This window comes from Phacochoerus africanus, chromosome 7 (assembly GCF_016906955.1).
Source record: "Phacochoerus africanus isolate WHEZ1 chromosome 7, ROS_Pafr_v1, whole genome shotgun sequence".
In the NCBI taxonomy this organism is placed as follows: Eukaryota; Metazoa; Chordata; class Mammalia; order Artiodactyla; family Suidae; genus Phacochoerus; species Phacochoerus africanus.
The window spans coordinates 93,020,446-93,033,029 of record NC_062550.1 but is presented as its reverse complement, the minus strand read 5'-3'; the positions used below and the strand labels follow the sequence as shown (position 1 = coordinate 93,033,029).

The window sequence follows — 12,584 nt, the reverse complement described above, 5'->3', positions numbered from 1 at the left end:
TGTGTGTGTGTGTGTGTGTGTGTGTGTGTGTTTAAGTTGATGATCTCTTAAGCTCAAACACATTTTAACAGTCATATATTTTGACTTTTAACCCTCCTGGCGTGTTTTACGGGTTTTTTTTTTTTTTTCGTATTTTACAAGTTTAACATATATGTTTCTTAACCTATTGTAAATATAGATAATTTTATTATTTTTTTCTCTTTAAGCTTACTACTAGCTTTATAAGTGATTGAGCCACTACCTTTCCTTATTGTTTGCCTTTACCAGTGAGATTTTTCCTTTCATAGTTTTCTCATTTCTAGTTGTGGCCTCTTCTTTTTCATTTTTTCTAAGGCTGGTTTAGTGGTGATGACCTCTTTTAGCTTTTATTTCTCTGTAAAACTCTTTATTGTTCCTTTAATTCTGCATGGACCTGTCTTTACTTGAAACACTGGTTTTTTAATCATGTTTTTTTTTTTCATTAATTTTGATTTTTAAAAAGTATTGTGTTCAAATAATATCTATCTCAACTTCTGAGCTTTTGATTGTCCCCTTAATCTTTGTGTCCAAGGTGAGAACCTCACTTGCCTTACTCTAGCCCCTGCCCTAGATCCCAGCCCCACGCCATGGTGTGGTGGATTGTCCATGTAACAGGCTGTCTTTTGGAGGCCAGGATTCAGCCCTCACAGCTACCTGAGGGAAGGCAATCACCCAATGAGCAGGTGGCTGCTCGGGAATGCAGACCAATTTTTATTATAGCCAAAGCAAACAGTCTCTAAGAAACAAATCTATTAGGGGAGAAGAGGGGAGGAGCAAGACATCCCAAAGGCAAATAGTGTTTCCAGAAGACTGATTCTTTCGGATTCTTAGCACTTCTTATTTCTCCATTTCCTTAGGAAGCAAATGCATGGACTGACTTCTAGGAGACCAACTGCAGCTGTCAGCCCCTCAAGCTTACAAACACTTTTCCTTTTTGTTCCGTCATGAAAGGTATAGAGATTTGATTCAGAGGAGCTCAGCTCTTCATGGAGGAAACTATTTTCCTTGAAGCCTTTCTCATCTGAGACTTCCACAAAGCCCCAGCACTGGGTCTGGAACTGCCTGCCGTGCCTGCCCTGTGGCTTCCAGGCAGGGCAAGGTCTCAGGCAGTGGGGTCTGGTTTGGGAAACTGAACGCCTGTGAGTCAGTGAGGCTTGACATCTGCTCCACCAGGACAGGCAGAGCCACTCAGGGCACTCTCCCCACTGTGGGGCAGAGCGCCTTCTGGGCAGACACCTGCAGTGTGTCTGCTCTACTCAGACTCTTCTTATGGATGTGGATGTGCTTCATCCATGCCCACATAGCCCACCTGCCTTTGAACGGAAGGGCAAGGCCTAGAATTTTGATCAGTAGGAGTTTTAGATGAGTTCAACTGTTTCAGACATAGAAGAAAAAAAAAAAAGACCAACGCACGGAGCTTCTCCATTGCTTCCACCCAACTTACGACATGAAACATTCCTAACACAATCAGAACAACTTGGATGTGCCTCCTAGCGAGAGGGAATGTATAAATGGAGGCATGGGAGTTCCTCCAGATTCGTGGCGCAGCAGAAACGAATCTGACTACGAACCGTGAGGTTGCAGGTTTGATCCCAGGCCTCACTCAGTGGGTTAAGGATCCGGTGTTGCCAGTGAGCTGTGGTGTAGACCGGCAGCTACAGCTCCGATTGGACCCTTCGCCTGGGCACCTCCAGATGCTGCGGGTGTGGCCCTAAAAAAAAAAGAAAAAAAAAAAGAGGCATATTCTAGGCAAGTAAGATGAATGTTCTACAGCACGTAAAATGAATGAGAACTACGCATATCATCACAGATAAATCTTAAATATATTGTTGAGCTTGATTCTTTCCATGAACGCTTCCCAAGAAAAGTTGAACTGACTCGCCTGTGCGAGCTCTTGGCTCAGCACACGACCGAGTGTCCCCACTCTCTTCTCTTCCTTTCCTTCCTCCTTCCTTTCCTCTCTCTCTTTTTCCCTCTCAGTTCTCTTCTCTTACCTCCTCCACTCTTGGTTTATATTCTTCCTGCCTGACCTGTTTCTTTCCTTCTTACCTTTTCTCTTCACGGGAGGAGTCGGGTGTGAGTGTAAGTATGCGAGTGTGTGTGAGTGTGTGTGTGTGTGTGAGAGAGAGAGAGAAAGGAGTTAACACTAGCTTGTGCCAGACCATGCTGGATGCTGTACACACATTATTTCATATTCAATCCATTATTGTCCCCATTTTAAGAATGAGAAAACGGAGGCTCAGAGAGTTTGGAAAGTGTGTTGAGACCCTGAAACTTGTAAATAGCTGAGCAGAGAATCCAGACTCCAGGCCCCTCCCTCTCCCAGCACACAGCCTGTGTCATCTCCCGCCTTTTCTTTCCTTCCCTCTACGAGAATGTCCCATATCACCTACAATTCCCAGTATTATTCTTATTATTATGCTTTCTGCTGTGCATTCCAAGGATGACTTAGGTGAGTTTATCAACTGCTCTTGTGAACAAGATCTTATCTGGTCCTAACCCCCCCTGTGAGGCCAATACTTAGCCCACTTTACAAGCAAGAACCAGAACTCAGAGAGGCTGGGAATGTGCTGAAAGCCACATAGCCACAAGCTGCTCTTCTGTTTCTGACTCTGAATCCTGGCTCATTTGGTTACTCTGCTTCACCAAGGCCTGAGAGTCCATTTGAAGTCAAGGGCTGGTTATTGGGGGCACACTATGCTTGTGAAACCAGACTCTGTCTTTAAATTTTGATATTCTGTTTATCAGGTTTTTTTGTTTTTTTTTTTTTTTTTTTTTTGCTTTTTGTGGTTACACCTCTGGCATATGGAAGTTCCCAGCTAGGGGTCGAATCAGAGCTGCAGCTGCCGGCCCACGCCACAGCCACAGCAACACAAGCTTTGAGCTGCGTTTGCAACCTATACCACAGCTCATGGAAACGCTGGATTCTTAACCCACTGAGTGAGCCCAAGGATCAAATCTGCGTCCTCATAGGTATAGTCGGATTCGTAACCTGCTAAGCCACAACGGGAATCCTGTGTATCATGAATTTCTGACATTAATTTTGATTTTTTAAAGTATTGAATTCAAATGTTATTTATATTATTTATTTGATGGATGGGTTTATTCAATACCTTAAATTTTACACCAGAGGTGATGCCGTACCCTCCTCACCCTTGTCCCAGACCTACCTGTCTTTACCTGCCGTAGTTGCCTCCTTTATCCACAGTTTTGCTTTCCATGGTTTTAGTTACCGGACAGTTAACCTCAGTCAGGAAATAGTAAATGGAAAATCCCAGAAATAAACAATTCGTAGACTTTAAATCACACACCATTTTGAGTCACACGATGAAACCTCATGTTGTCCAGCTCCTCCTACCCAGGATGCATTTGTCTAGCACGTCCCACCTTTCGTCACTTGGTGGGTCTCTTAGTTACCAGATCAACTGTCATAGTATCCCAGTGCTTGTGTTCAAGTAACCATTTTTTTTAAATGCCAGGTCCATACCCCACTGAGTGACAAGTAACCTTTATTTTACTTAATAATGGCCCCAAAGCCCAAGAGTAGTGATGCTGGGAGTCAACCATGCTTAATTTATAAATGAAACTTTATCCTAGGTATTTATGTCTGGAAGAAATGTAGTTATCTATAGTGTATATATATATAGTACTAGCCACGGTTTCAGGCATCCCCTGGGGAGTCTTGGAATGTATTCCGCACAGAGAAGGGGGAACCACTGAACCAGAATGACACTGTTGGCTTCTAACGAGGTGGCATGTGCAAGGGGGTTTTACAGCAGTGCCGCCTGGCCGCCTTTTCTGAATCATCTCCGTTCGTTTGGTTCATAGAGTCTCACTTCCCCAGGTCCCTTCTGGGAACCCTATCTGATCAGAATCACTCTGTAGGTGAGATCCTGGGTCTGTGCAGGGACAGAGATGCCTCAGAAAGAGGACACTTGCTTTCGCCCATGGGGCCCCTGCTGTTAGCTGACGTCCAGTGCTTTGAGCTGCTTAGAACAATGAAGTCTTTTTCTAGGAAGGGACTATTTGGGAATAACTTCCATGGATACCTCCTCACACACCCCTCCAACTCCTTCCTTTGGCTGTTCGCCTTTAGGGAAATAGAAGGAACAGCTTGATGGGGGTTTTTCCTAGAAAAGCCCTTCGATGGGCTCATTGTGAAAAAGGAGCTGTTTTGGGTTTTTTTGTTTTTTTTTTGTTTTGTGTTTTTTTTTTCCTTTGATTAATCACAGTGTCCTGTTTCCCAAAGCAAATGTGGCCTTGGATCGTCCAATAAACACAGCCCCAAGGGAAGGGCCACTGCTGCCTGGAACTTGACAAAGACCCCAAGACTTGTCAGGGGGTGGAGGGAAGCATACATAGCCCTGTCCTCAAGGACTCAGGTCTTTGTTTTTTAACCACTGAGGTAGCTCAGGTTACCCATTTCCTTTGCGTTTTTCTGCCAGTGCGAATAAGAGAAATAGTAGCTTTTAAAGATTTCTTTACAGTTCCTTGAAAGCGGGCTGGATGAAGTCAGCCAGAGAATTATATAACCTCAAAGCTCATTTAAAGCAACAGTGTCTTTCTATAGGGCTGTGGCGTTTCAGTTATGCGTTTTCGTTACAAATTATAAAGAAAAAAGATACTAATTTTATGAAGAAAATAGAGAGACCCTCCCCATTCTTACTTTCTGTTCTTTCCCTGGAGGGATGCAATTCTTACAGGGTTGATTTAAAAAAAAAAAAGATAAGGAGTTCCCGTCGTGGCGCAGTGGTTAACGAATCCGACTAGGAACCATGAGGTTGCGGGTTCCGGTCCCTGCCCTTGCTCAGTGGGTTAATGATCCGGCCTTGCCATGAGCTGTGGTGTAGGTTGCAGACGTGGCTCGGATCCCGCGTTGCTGTGGCTCTGGCAGTAGGCCGGTGGCTACAGCTCTGATTGGACGCCTAGCCTGGGAACCTCCATATGCCGCTGGGAGCGGCCCAAAAAAATAGCAAATAAAAAAAAAAAAAAAAGATAAAAAGATACAAAACCTCTTTCAAGAAAGACAGTCTCATGTTAACCTCAGGCAGTCATAGCATACTTAATCTTGTTTGAATCCAGAAGAAAAAAATAGTAAAGAGAAAAGCTTTCAAAAGCATTTGTTTGTTTTAATTTAAGAGTCCTGGGAATTTTATAAATATTGAGCTGTTTTCTCCTTCAAAGGGAGCCGAGACTTTGAGGTAGGGAAGGATTCAAGCATCAGATGATCTGCCGTGACACTGTCTTCTGTGATGCTTTAGTACCTCTCAAAGTGCAAACCATGTATTACTTCGATTGCTCTCCACACTCCCTGACTTGTTTTTTTCTTTCTTTCCATTTTAGAGATAAGAAAACGGAGGCCTGAGGATTCTGTGACTTGCCTGGCATCCCACAGCTCACCTGGAGGCCAGATTCTGAGATTCTGTCACTGGTGCCACCTCAGAAGGCCCCCTTGTCCTTTCTTCTACACCAGTGGTTCTCAACTAAGGGCGGCTTTGCCTTCCAGGGGACGTTTGGCCGTGTCTAGAGGTATTTCGGGGTTGTCACAACTGGGGGGGGGTGGGCGGGGCACAGGTGGAGGTGCCTTTGGCATCCAGTGGGCGGAGGCCGAGGATGCTGCGAAGCATCCCGTGGTGCACAGCGGGCTCCCCCAGGAAGTATCCAGCCCCAAACGTCAATGGCACAGTGGCTGAGAAGCCGTGGTCCCTCCCGTGCCCTGCATCGCAGGGAAACTCCAACTTTCAGGAGTTGCCGGAGGTCCTCTGCCCACTGCCAGGCTTGGCCTCTCTCCCCTGGCTGCCACAAGAGTTAGAGCCACTGTCTAGAATGCCCTTTGGCAGTGGCCAAGTGTCCCCTGCAGCGTTTCCTGCGGGACATGCCATGCATCAACCAGAGCTGATGTGCAGTATAATTTATAGTCACGGGGCGCCTGTCTTCATTCAGCAGCAAGCCCGCTGGCAGCCGCCCTGCCAGGAAGAAATTGAGTTCCGCAGAGGCCCGCAGCCCCCGCCAGCTGACAGCCCGTGGTGTGTGGGGACGGCTGTTGCTTGGCGGCACCTGGGAACAGGCCGGGTGAGATGGCCTGAGCACGTGGTCTCCCCTTCCGACCGACCCATCCGTCAGCAGCAGCCCCTGCCAGAAGATGGCCTATTGAACATTTCCAGGAATAGCGCTGCCAAGCCTGTCCACTGCTTTCTTGGAAATACACTCAATAAGGATGGCGGGGCTCCAGCAGGGAGAGCAGAAAGCCCGGCCTGGACCGAGCTGCTCGGCAACGGCAGCGCCTGCCTGCGGGCCCAGGTCAGCACCTCGGGGAAGGGGAGCCGTGCGCCCTGGCCTTTGGAGCCGAGCAGCTTCTGGAGGCATGTAAAAAGATTCTCAGTGTGGACGGGAAGTGGTCACGCCTTTTGGAAGGTCAGGCCCTGCTGACTTCATGCAGCTCTGTGACCTTTCCTCGCTCGCTGTGTTTATTTAGACACCAGCAGCCAGGAAGGCCGGCAGGCTTGGAGGCCAGGTATTAACTAGGTATTAACTGTCAGCAGGGACCGACCTCAGCGTCATTTGGGGAGGCTCGCCATCACTCCCTCCCTTACAAGCTTCACTCCGAAATAGAGCCAAAAGAGCATGAGAAAGGTGGAGTGTGTTTTGTCAGCCCCCTACCCTGCACCATCGTGACCCCATTGCTGTAAAGATGTAGCAAACAAGAGGCAAAGATGTGAGAAGGAAAGAAAAATACTGTAATTCACCCCCCCCCCCCCCCCAGTAACCTTTTCCCTCAGAGGCCTGACATTCCTGTTGAAATTTGATCACCTGGGATCTTCTGCTCTGGGAGCTATAGCCTCTCCAAGCTCTGGGGTGCCCAGGGGTTGCCAGGCTTGGGAATGCCCTAAGAAGGCCAGCTGCCTTCAAAGAAAAGCTCCTTGAAGATAGAAGCATCATATAAAAACAAGAGACCCCAAACTCTGCTGTCTGGAGTGTAAGGGTTCAGGGAATATTGGTTCCTCATCTTTTAAAAATAGTAATAGAATTACAGAGTTTATCATGGAGTGGTTATATTTCTTTCTCTCTCTCTTTGTTTTTTCTTTTTTTTTTTTTTAAGGCCATACCTGTGGCATATGGAAGTTCCTGGGCTAGGGGTTCAATTGAAGCTACAGCTGCCAGCCTACACCACAACCACAGCAACACTGGATCAGAGTCGTGTCTGTGACCGACACTGCAGCATGTGGCAATGCCAGATTGTTAACCCATTGTGTGAGGCCAGGGTTGGAACCCGCATCCTCATGGATATTAGTTGGTTTCTGAACCCACTGAGCCGTAATGGCAACTCCGGACATCTTTTCATTTCTAAAAGCCACTGACTCATCGGGCAAACGTTATTCAAGGCCCACACTGAGACAGAGTTAGTTGGGGGTAGGGCTGCCAAATACAATATCAGACACCCACATAAATTTAAATTTCAGAAAAACAACAATTTTTTTGGTTTAAGTTTATTGAAAATTCAAATTTGTCTGGCATTGTGTGTTTGTATTTGTTAAATGTGGTCACTTCTATTTGAAGAGATAAATCAACCTAGTTGTTAAGTTAATTAATGGGGAATATCAACACAGATTCAACACGTATGAAAGATCACAGCTTTTAGGAGAAGAGGAAGACAGGGGAGGGGAGGGTTGCCAGAAAGTGGGAGAGAGAAAGATCGGGAAGAAAGGGAGATAGGCAGAGAGAAAGAAAAAAAATCTCAAGAAAGAAAAATAGGGAGTTCCCGTCATGGAGAAAAAAAAAATCTCAAGAAAGAGAAATAGGGAGTTTCCATCACGGCACAACAGAAAGGAATCCAACTCGTATCCATGAGGATGCAGGTTCAATCCCTGGCTTCACTCAGTGGATCAGGGATCCTGCGTTGCCCTGAGCTGCGGTGTAGGTTGCAGACACGACTTGGATCTGGCATTGCTGTGGCTGTGGTGAAGGCCAGGGCTGTAGGCTGGTGGCTTTCCAATTTGACCCCTATCCTGGGAATGTCCATATGCCATGGGTGTGGCCCTAAAGAAAAAAGGGGTTGGGGGGAGAAAGAAAGAAAGAAAGAGAAAGAGCAAGTCCTGTGGAGAGAGAGGAAAACAGGAACATCTCTGATGGACTTAAAATGCTAGTAATTAGGAGTCTTCCACGGGGGGCATTTCCATGGGATGTGCCACTTCCTTGGCTGACCACTGTTCCTGGATCTTCTGCTCTTTGTTCTATTTGGTAAAACCACAGTGACCACTAGGGAGATAGGAGTTCTTAAGCTGTGGTGGCAGCATCTAGGTCAATATTACCCTGGAGGCAGGTTGAAACCAAACCTAAGACTATATCCAACCCTAAGGCCTGTCCCCATCCACACACCCCACCCACACCCACACCCACCTTACTGTTGTTAAAAGGTGGTAGATTTTCAAAGAATTGGAATCTGAGCAATAAAATGGAACCACGACTCTATGAAACTTTTCGGTTGCTGATGATGATTCAGAAAATCAGTAGCTTCTTGTGCTTTGGGAGTGAAAGTGGCGAGGAGCAGGACATGTGTGCGGACAGCAGAGACTTCCTGAGTTATTAGCACCCTTGTTCTCTGATCTGCAGAAGGGTGGCCAGATGGGCCTCATCCAAAGAGAGAAAAATCTTGGCAGGCTTCTGGGGAATGAGAGAGGTGGGCCTTCTTAGAAGCTGTCATGGTGGTGGTGGTGGCGGTGGTGGGACAGTGGGGACCCTGCCTAGGAGTCCTCCATCACACATGTACCTGCGGAAGGGACAAGGGGCTGCCTCTGGTCACCTGGGCTGCACCTTTACCTTAGCTGTGTAAGATCAGAACTAGGGAGTAGGTCTCCCCATAAACTCCAGTGGGGAGCAGAGGAGAGCGGCCCCCTGTGTTATGACTCTGTTCTAGGCACCTGCTCCAACTGTGTCCCTCTCAGGATGTTGTCATCACAACAGTAACGAAGACTCACGAGCATCTTCTGTGGGCCAGGCATGCAGGAGGTGCTCTCTATACACTAGCCCATCTGGCCCTCAACAACTGCCTGATGTTGTAGTATTATTATGATTATTATTCATATTACTGTTTCCCTAATTTAAAGAAACAATGGCTGCCAAAAAGTTAAATTGTTGTTTCAAAGTCAGTTGATTAGGGAGATTTGCCTCCAGTCTCCCTAACTCCCAGTCAGATGGCAGGGGTCAAATTCCAGCTCCATTACTTACAAGCTGTGTGACCTTGGGTAAGTTACTTAACCTCTCTGTGCATCTGGTGCATCATCTATAAAATGGCGATAAAAAAAGTATCTAGCCCATGAAGTTGCTGTGAAGCTTTAATGAATTTATAGTCAAGCACAGGGAACCAAGTACTTTGTTTCCCTTACTTTATCCAATCCTCCAACGATCTCGCTGAAGTAGCTAATATTATCCATATTTACATAAGAGGAAATTCAAGCCCAGAGGGGCTAATTAGCTTGCTCGAGGTCAGTAGGTGGGAGAGCTGAGACTCCAACCCAGACAGACTGATCCATAACCTATACTGAGAGAGTCTCCCTCCTGTCTCTACACTATTACGTGTTCATGTCTTTCACAACTGGAACATTGTGCAGGTGGCGTTTTTGTATACTTACTTGTGAACAAGGTACAGAATCTTCCTTAAAGCTACCAAATACGGAGTTCCCATTGAGGTTCAGCAGAAAGGAATCTGACTAGCATCCATGAGGATGCAGGTTCGATCCCTGGCCTCACTCAGTGGGTTAAGGATCCAGCATTGCCCTGACCTGTGGTGTAGGTCGCAGACACAGCTCAGATCTGGCATGGCTGTGGCTGTCGGTGTAAGCCCTAGCCTGGGAATCCTCCATATGCCGCAGGCTGAGACCCTAAAAAAAAGACAAGAAAAAAAGCTACCAAATACTTATTCCTCAGAGTAGAATTTCTCAGAAGACAACGCTTTTGAAACTTCTATCTCAGCTTGTTGAGAGTGGCTCTAGTAATCAGACGAGGCAAGGCTACGGTGTCGTAGCAAATTAGCCCTGAAACCTCAATCATATATTACAACAAAGGTTTATTTCTCCCTCACAAAAAGCCTAAGGACGTTTCCAGTGTGCACTGACCTTGTGGCTACACGCAAGCATCCGCGGTCACAGCCAAATGAAATGGAGGAAGTGGAGAAGATGCTTCCATCACCTGCCATGGTCTGGCCTGACATACGCCTCTCCTGCTCACAGCCCATTTGGCAGCATGGTCATGTGGCCCCAACCAATGCAAGCGAGGAAGTGAGGCGGGGAGCACATGGATTTTCCCCTCCCAGAGTCTCTACCTCACTGGCCAAACCCGACTTCAAGTTAAGAGCGACTGCTGGCAACTTTACTAACCAGGTTACAAGAACCCCTGTCTTGCGAATTATAGTCGCATAGTTCTTTGAAGTGGCTGCCTCTTTATTTGTTCATTCAATAAATATTTATGGAGTGTTCTCCTCTCTGCCAGATACTTTCGGGACCCTGTGAAGATGGCAGGAAACGGAACAGAACAAAACTATTACGTTCATGGTAGTAACATTCCCGGGGGCAATGGGGGAGGATAGGTAACCCACCGAATGAGCAAGTGAAAGAATATAGCAGGTGTTGGTATGGATGGTGGAGAAAGATAAATCAGGGAAGAGGGGGGATCAAGGGGTGTGGGGGGGGCACTGAGGGGACAATTTCGAACAGGACGGCTAGGGAAGGTAACGTTTGAGCAGACATCCAAAGAGTGCAAGCAGGCTCTGGGGTAAAAGCCTTCTAAGAGGAGGTGAGAGGTGCCGAGGAGACTGCCTGGCAAGTCAGAGGACATCAGGGTGCCTGAGACGGAGAGCAGGAGAAGACAAGGTCGGGAAGGGCTGGGGGTGGGAGCTGCTGGCCCTTGAGGGCCTTGGGACCTGTCAGGACTTGTGCTTTTGACTCCTGCTTAAAAGCCTCACTTTTCGGAGTTCCCGTCGTGGCTAAGTGGTTAGGGAATCCGACTAGGAACCATGAGGTTGAGGGTTCAATCCCTGGCCTCGATCATTGGGTTAAGGATCTGGCATTGCCGTGAGCTGTGGTGTAGGTTGCAGACGCAGCTCGGATCTTGGGTTGCTGTGGCTCTGGCGTAGGCCAGTGGCTACAACTCCGATTAGACCCTTAGTCTGGGAATCTCCATATGCCGCAGGAGCGGCCCTAGAAAAGAGAGAGAGAGAAAAGAAAAAAAAGCCTCACTTTTCCCTCCTTGTGCTCAGAACCTGGTCCTGCCTCCTCCCCCACCTGCCAACACGTACACTGTTTCTCTGTCGGGCCCCCGGCAGCCGTGACCCTCACATTGGAGAGTCATCAGGACCACGGGGGAAGGGGCGGAAAATCGGATGGCTGGGGTCCACCCCTGAGTTTCTGAGGCAGGGCCTGGGAACCTGTCACTCTAACAAGCTCCCAGGTAATGCCGATGCGGCTGGCGCGGGGACCACACTCGGAGAACTCCCACTTGCAGCGTGACAAGCGCTCCCTTTCATTTGGTCTTTTCCACTTATTTCCTCAGGAAAGCACGGCTGGCGTCCTGGGCAGCACCAGCTGCACACTTGGAAAAAGGAAAATACAGACCCCTTGTTCAAAGAGCAGGGGGAAAAAAAAGGCAGTTAAAGGTAAGATATTAAGCTTTTCCTTTTTAAATACTTTATTATTGATAAAATATAGTGAGGAATGATGCTATATGAGTAACAACACAAACTTGGAATGGCAAGACATATTTTCGATGTCATAATTTTATGTACTACAATAAATAATACTTGTTCCTATGATACCAAAGTTTTTTTCTGGTTTGCTTTCCTACATATTCATTCATTCATGAGGTCATAAAAACTTGTACTTTGAGTAACTTAATTTTCAATTGATATAATTGAAAGCAATGTCATTTGCTGTTGGTAAATACAAGATTACAAATACTTCTTGATAAATTTAATTTTAACAATTAAAATCTACTAATGCAATTGTTACCAGGGCAGATAAGAGAGTTTTATCGTCTATGACAACACTGGGATACACTTCTGATAAATTATTTTGAAATTTAAATTTTAGAACATCTAGAGATGATAATTCCTATGGACTATTTTCTACAAATAACTCTTCGTACACATCAGTTTCATGTAATTCTGAATTTAATATGTGAATTTATATTATTTAGGAATAATTAAATAAATACTATTAAATAGCATTTGTATTATTTAAATCAGTTAGTTATATGTTTTTTCACACAAATTTAATATTAGGATTTTCTCTAACAATTCCTGCAACTTGTGAAAGTCAATAAGAAACCCAGAGTGGCTTCATGATTTTCATATGATTCAAAATGCCTGCTTATACATTCTATCGCTATGTCTTTAAATGTAAGAACATTCATTTAAATAGTCTTCCTTGTTAATTGCTGGTTTATCCGAAACTTTGTATAAAGATGGTTCTTTTGAATGGAACCATCTTTACATTTCATTTCTCAGCCCAAGGGTATCTGGCTTGCAAAACTGCCACGTTTTCAAAAGCAGAAATTCTAAATTCTTTGAAGAATTT

The 12,584-nt window shown here is 46.1% G+C and overlaps 1 long non-coding RNA gene across 6 annotated transcripts in view; it reads left to right on the top strand.

The window, feature by feature from the left end:
- Window positions 1–12,584, top strand: part of LOC125131536 (uncharacterized) — a 46,496-nt gene that overhangs the window by 27,642 nt on the left and 6,270 nt on the right. For 5 of the 6 annotated variants that reach the window (XR_007135957.1, XR_007135954.1, XR_007135956.1 and 2 more), the window contains 5 exons: window positions 5,362–5,547; window positions 5,962–6,318; window positions 10,103–10,394; window positions 10,504–10,565; window positions 11,563–11,665. This is a non-coding gene — a long non-coding RNA (uncharacterized LOC125131536). The remainder of the gene's footprint in view (window positions 1–5,361; window positions 5,548–5,961; window positions 6,319–10,102; window positions 10,395–10,503; window positions 10,566–11,562; window positions 11,666–12,584) is intronic. The other variant, XR_007135955.1, reaches the window with a different exon arrangement.